At 54.9% G+C, this 6776-nt stretch overlaps 1 protein-coding gene across 1 annotated transcript in view; it reads right to left on the bottom strand.

The window, feature by feature from the left end:
- Positions 1-5821, bottom strand: part of TPP1 (tripeptidyl peptidase 1) — a 47598-nt gene extending 41777 nt beyond the window's left edge. Inside the window, exon 1 of the mRNA XM_066588933.1 lies at positions 5737-5821. The gene's annotated coding sequence lies outside the window, so the exon portion shown is untranslated. The remainder of the gene's footprint in view (positions 1-5736) is intronic.
- Between the last annotated feature and the right edge of the window lie 955 nt (positions 5822-6776).

Below are 6776 nucleotides of genomic sequence, written 5' to 3'. Positions count from 1 at the left end.
CGGGGTGTTGGCATGCGGCTTGGAAAGGTAACGGGTTTATCAAGGATAGATTGCTAGTTCAACTATTTCCTTTTGCAGTGTTGTTGCAATTATGGGGCGAACAGTTAGCCAACAGGCGGATTTGCTTCTGTTCAGATGACAGAAGGTTGGCGATCGCGCTTAATTGTGTGTCTGACAAATCGGAATTGGCAATGCAGCTTATTCGTGTTTTGGTCCGCTTATGTTTAAAATTTAATATAATATTGCGCATTAAAGAGGGTGTAAGTTGCGTTAATGGGACTGCTGGATTTTATCTTGCTTACAGATGCAGTCCTTCAGGGAAGCGTTGCCCGCAGCCGATGTTGCAGGAGTCTGCTGCCCGCAGCGGATGTTGCAGGAGTCTGCTGCCCGCAGCCGATGTTGCAGGAGTCTGCTGCCCGCAGCGGATGTTGCAGGAGTCTGCTGCCCGCAGCGGATGTTGCAGGAGTCTGCTGCCCGCAGCGGATGTTGCAGGAGTCTGCTGCCCGCAGCGGATGTTGCAGGAGTCTGCTGCCCGCAGCGGATGTTGCAGGAGTCTGCTGCCCGCAGCGGATGTTGCAGGAGTCTGCTGCCCGCAGCGGATGTTGCAGGAGTCTGCTGCCCGCAGCGGATGTTGCAGGAGTCTGCTGCCCGCAGCGGATGTTGCAGGAGTCTGTTGCCCGCAGCGGATGTTGCAGGAGTCTGTTGCCCGCAGCGGATGTTGCAGGAGTCTGTTGCCCGCAGCGGATGTTGCAGGAGTCTGTTGCCCGCAGCGGATGTTGCAGGAGTCTGTTGCCCGCAGCGGATGTTGCAGGAGTCTGTTGCCCGCAGCGGATGTTGCAGGAGTCTGTTGCCCGCAGCGGATGTTGCAGGAGTCTGTTGCCCGCAGCGGATGTTGCAGGAGTCTGTTGCCCGCAGCGGATGTTGCAGGAGTCTGTTGCCCGCAGCGGATGTTGCAGGAGTCTGTTGCCCGCAGCGGATGTTGCAGGAGTCTGTTGCCCGCAGCGGATGTTGCAGGAGTCTGTTGCCCGCAGCGGATGTTGCAGGAGTCTGTTGCCCGCAGCGGATGTTGCAGGAGTCTGTTGCCCGCAGCGGATGTTGCAGGAGTCTGTTGCCCGCAGCGGATGTTGCAGGAGTCTGTTGCCCGCAGCGGATGTTGCAGGAGTCTGTTGCCCGCAGCGGATGTTGCAGGAGTCTGTTGCCCGCAGCGGATGTTGCAGGAGTCTGTTGCCCGCAGCGGATGTTGCAGGAGTCTGTTGCCCGCAGCGGATGTTGCAGGAGTCTGTTGCCCGCAGCGGATGTTGCAGGAGTCTGTTGCCCGCAGCGGATGTTGCAGGAGTCTGTTGCCCGCAGCGGATGTTGCAGGAGTCTGTTGCCCGCAGCGGATGTTGCAGGAGTCTGTTGCCCGCAGCGGATGTTGCAGGAGTCTGTTGCCCGCAGCGGATGTTGCAGGAGTCTGTTGCCCGCAGCGGATGTTGCAGGAGTCTGTTGCCCGCAGCGGATGTTGCAGGAGTCTGTTGCCCGCAGCGGATGTTGCAGGAGTCTGTTGCCCGCAGCGGATGTTGCAGGAGTCTGTTGCCCGCAGCGGATGTTGCAGGAGTCTGTTGCCCGGAGCGGATGTTGCAGGAGTCTGTTGCCCGGAGCGGATGTTGCAGGAGTCTGTTGCCCGGAGCGGATGTTGCAGGAGTCTGCTGCCCGGAGCGGATGTTGCAGGAGTCTGCTGCCCGGAGCGGATGTTGCAGGAGTCTGCTGCCCGGAGCGGATGTTGCAGGAGTCTGCTGCCCGGAGCGGATGTTGCAGGAGTCTGCTGCCCGGAGCGGATGTTGCAGGAGTCTGTTGCCCGCAGCGGATGTTGCAGGAGTCTGTTGCCCGCAGCGGATGTTGCAGGAGTCTGTTGCCCGCAGCGGATGTTGCAGGAGTCTGTTGCCCGCAGCGGATGTTGCAGGAGTCTGTTGCCCGCAGCGGATGTTGCAGGAGTCTGTTGCCCGCAGCGGATGTTGCAGGAGTCTGTTGCCCGCAGCGGATGTTGCAGGAGTCTGTTGCCCGCAGCGGATGTTGCAGGAGTCTGTTGCCCGCAGCGGATGTTGCAGGAGTCTGTTGCCCGGAGCGGATGTTGCAGGAGTCTGCTGCCCGCAGCGGATGTTGCAGGAGTCTGCTGCCCGCAGCGGATGTTGCAGGAGTCTGCTGCCCGCAGCGGATGTTGCAGGAGTCTGTTGCCCGGAGCGGATGTTGCAGGAGTCTGTTGCCCGGAGCGGATGTTGCAGGAGTCTGTTGCCCGGAGCGGATGTTGCAGGAGTCTGTTGCCCGGAGCGGATGTTGCAGGAGTCTGTTGCCCGGAGCGGATGTTGCAGGAGTCTGTTGCCCGCAGCGGATGTTGCAGGAGTCTGTTGCCCGCAGCGGATGTTGCAGGAGTCTGTTGCCCGCAGCGGATGTTGCAGGAGTCTGTTGCCCGCAGCGGATGTTGCAGGAGTCTGTTGCCCGCAGCGGATGTTGCAGGAGTCTGTTGCCCGCAGCGGATGTTGCAGGAGTCTGTTGCCCGGAGCGGATGTTGCAGGAGTCTGTTGCCCGGAGCGGATGTTGCAGGAGTCTGTTGCCCGGAGCGGATGTTGCAGGAGTCTGTTGTCCGGAGCGGATGTTGCAGGAGTCTGTTGCCCGGAGCGGATGTTGCAGGAGTCTGTTGCCCGGAGCGGATATTGCAGGAGTCTGTTGTCCGGACTGCCTTTGGGATCTGCAGACGATTTAGTCTTCTCGATGCTGTTACGGTCTGTCTCGCCTAGGACGTGGCACGGTTATGTGGCGGCATGGAAGGATTGGGTGCTCTTTTGTGGAAGGAGAGGATTCCTGGATGATACGCAGGAGGTGCAATGTTTTATTGACTATGTGTGGGAGAAGTTTCAGTCCCAGTTGTCATATAATTCTGTAGTTAAGGTATTGGCTGGGATTTCTTTCTTTCAGATATGGAATGACCTTCTACCCATTAATGCTCCGCTCCAGATTAAGCAGTTACTAAAAGGTTACAAATCTGTGGCATGTTCTCCAGATAAGCGGTCGGCTATTTCATTTGTTTTACTGGGAACATTAGTCCGTTCCCTTCCATCCGTATGTAGGTCAGCTTATGAGGTGCAGTTGTTTAAGTGCGCCTTGTTGTTGGCCTACTTTGGGGGAGTTTTTATCTTTGGCCAGGTCATCACTTTCTCCGCTGTTGAGTTCGGATGTCTCTGATCACGGGAAGTTTATTAAGGTTTTCCTGAGACATACGAAGACTGACAGGTCGGGGAAAGGGGTGTGGATCCGGCTGTTTGTGAATGAGTGTGCAGATCTATGTCCGGTTAAGGCGTATCAGACGTTTTTGTCGATGTGGCCCCTGATTCCAGGTTCGCTGCTCATGCATGCGGATGGACAGTCGGTATCGAGGTTTCAGTTTAATATGGTTTTAAAGAAATGTTTAAGTTTTGTGGGATGTGAGGATTTTAAGATTACCGCCCACTCATTCCGCATCGGTGCAGCGACGGAGGCATATAGGTGTGGTTTGAATGACAATATGATTAGACAGGTGGGTAGGTGGGGGTCTGCCAGATTTCGGATATATGTTCGACCGGACAGTATGGCTGTTTAATTTTTCTCTCTTTGCAGGTCCTATGAGAACGATTGTCTGGATAGTCGGCCATTCGTTTGTCTTCTGGGCTAAGCAGCGTGCTGCGGAGCGTTGTTATTCCGAGCTCTGGGGACTTCGTTATTTATTGGGCCGGACGCCGAGGTATGCGTTGGGGCTTATTGATGTCAGAGCTGATTCAAAAGCAAGCTATTTGGCCTGTACCGGATATTCTGATCATTTATTTGGGAGGTAACCATGTTGGAAAGGGCAGCACATTGGCGCTGTTAAGGGAAATGACGTTGGGATGGGTGAGGGTTAGGGATAGGTTCCCTAGCTCGGTTTTGGTTTTTTCAGAAATAATTCCGCGTTTGTTGTGGACATTGCCGGAGTTTAAGTACATTGAGAGGATCCGTAAAGAGTGAATCACGCCATGGCAAGGTTTGTAGGGAGTTTTTCAGGGTTTTCTTTTGGGCATACAGAGCTGGAGGGATTCATTGCCGGTCTGTTCAGGGACCATTTAGTCCATTTGTCAGACATTGGTTGGACATTTTTAATGCTGATTTACAGGCAATGGTTGAAAAGGCTGCGCTGTCTGTGGGGGGCCTTGTCATTGGTTATGACATGGCCTATTGGGGATTTGTAGCCCGCATTAGGCGGGTGGGCGAGGGGACTCGGGGATTGTGGTTGGTTTTAGCGCATATTAAAGATGGTATTTATTATTAATGGTTTGGTTTCATTTGATCCCCAAGTGTTAATAAAATCCCATCAATAAAGACCGCGGCCGTCTTGTTCCAACCTGGTTGTCCGTGATTTATTTATTATTAAAGGGTTAAGTTGGTGAGGATGTTGTAGCAAAGGTAAGTTAAGGAGAGCGTAAGATTCCATGTATTTTTTTCACTTTCCGGTGTCATAGAAACGTGAAATTTGGCCCGAGCATTGATTATGTCATAAATAGGAAAAGCTAATAGGTCCCAACTCGATTATTCAATTCTATGCGCAAAAGAATTAGTGTCCAAATTTTACGTACGGAATGTAATTCTCTCACTTTCCGGTGTCATAGAAACGGAAAATTTGGCACGAGCATTGATTATGTCATAAATATGAAAAGTTAATGGGTCCCAACTCGATTATTCAATTCTAGCACAAAAGAATTAGCGTCCAAATTTTACGTACGGAATCTAATTCTCTCACTTCCTGATGTCATTTTATATAAAGGAAACGTCGCATGGTTACCTCCACGTGGTGTTTTCTGGGTAACGCAGAGAACTATGCAAAATGGTGAACATATGTTTTTCCGGTATCTCTAAAGTAACGGCGACTTCATGGAATCTTACGCTCTCCTTAACTTAAATCACGGACAACCAGGTTAGAACAAGACGGCCGCGGTCTTTATCGATGGGAGTTTATTAACACTTGGGGATCAAATGAAACCAAACCATTAATAATAAAGACACGCTAAAACCAACCACAATCCCCGAGTCCCCTTGCCCACCCGCCTAATGCGGGCTACAAATCCCCATCAATCAGCCGCCACAGCCTACAGGGAGGGCGTGAAGATGCCCGGGACCTCTTTGCTGATTACCTAAATGCCCTCTGTTCACAGCCCCCTCCGCTCCCGTTATCCAATCACATCGGCTTCCACCACACCGCTCCTGCCCAGCAACGGGCAGAGCTTCCCGCTCTTTTTAGGCCACCAATCAACGCCCGCTACCAGCTTTACCTCCAAACCGCCTGGCAACGACACCCCGGCCAATCACAGCGGGAGACCATCACCAACTATTACCTGACAGAATGACCTGAGAGCCAAGTTCATTAACCGTTTAATCACCATAGCCGTATACATTATGGTCCCACATAAACCTACTGTATACCACCAGAACGCTCCCAGATCCCATGCGGATCTCCCTCCTGAGCGGCACTCCATCCGTACAAAAGATTATCTGTGTGAACACCAGCGAAGCCGGGTATATTAGCTAGTTATATACACACACACAGATCTCCCCTGGAAGGTGTATATAGTCATACAACATGTGATATATACACCAGCAGAGGACTGCATATAATGCTCTGGAGGCAGTCAGTATATATATTATACGCGGCGCGCCCCACACAGATGAGATGTTAGGGGGAGGGGGAGCGCTCACCTCAGGCTCTGGTCCGGCTCAGGGGAGATCCCACAATGTGCGACGTTCAGCAGGACGCAGAAGACGAGGAGGAGGGAGAACCTACAGGGGGCGCAATATTAGTATTATAGCCAGTAAATAATCACAAACCTCTACAGAACACTGATGTGTCCCCCTAACCTCCTAGCACCCAGCCGGTACGAGGGGGAGGGGCACTCCTGTCCGCTGTTACCTGCTGGACCCCCCCCCCCCCCCACACTCCCCTTACCTGCTGGACCCCATGGGGGGGGGCACCCCACACTCCTCTTACCTGCTGGACCCCAGGGAAGGGAGCGCCCCTCTCCTCCCTGCTACCCCCGATCCTCTGCAGCCGCTATACCCAGGAGGCCTCCCCTCTCCTCTTCTCCCTGCTGTACCCGGAGGCTACCCCTACCCCGCTGTACCCAGGAGGCCTCCCCTCTCCTCCCTGCTGTACCCGGGGGCTGCCCCTATCCTCCGCTGTACCCAGGAGGCCCCCCCTCTCCTCTCCTCCCTGCTGTACCCGGGGGGCTGCCCCTATCCTCTGCTGTACCCAGGACTCCTCCCCTCTCCTCTCCTCCCTGCTGTACCCGGGGGGCTGCCCCTATCCTCTGCTGTACCCAGTAGGCCTCCCCTCTCCTCTCCTCTCTTCTCCTCCCTGCTGTACCCGGGGAACTGCCCCTATCCTCCGCTGTACCCAGGAGGCCTCCCCTCTCCTCTCCTCCCTGCTGTACCCGGGGGGCTGCCCCTATCCTCCGCTGTACCCAGGAGGCCTCCCCTCTCCTCTCCTCCCTGCTGTACCCGGGGGGCTGCCCCTATCCTCCGCTGTACCCAGGAGGCCTCCCCTCTCCACCCAGCTGTACCCGGGGGCTGCCCCTATCCTCCACTGTACCCAGGAGGCCTCCCCTCTCCTCTCCTCCCTGCTGTACCCGGGGGGCTGCCCCTATCCTCTGCTGTACCCAGGAGGCCTCCCCTCTCCTCTCCTCCCTGCTGTACCGGGGGGCTGCCCCTATCCTCTGCTGTACCCAGGAGGCCTCCCCTCT

The sequence above is a fragment of the Eleutherodactylus coqui genome, unplaced genomic scaffold (assembly GCF_035609145.1).
Source record: "Eleutherodactylus coqui strain aEleCoq1 unplaced genomic scaffold, aEleCoq1.hap1 HAP1_SCAFFOLD_133, whole genome shotgun sequence".
In the NCBI taxonomy this organism is placed as follows: domain Eukaryota; kingdom Metazoa; phylum Chordata; class Amphibia; order Anura; family Eleutherodactylidae; genus Eleutherodactylus; species Eleutherodactylus coqui.
Note: the sequence above shows the minus strand (reverse complement) of the source record. Positions and strands in the feature narration are given on the sequence as shown.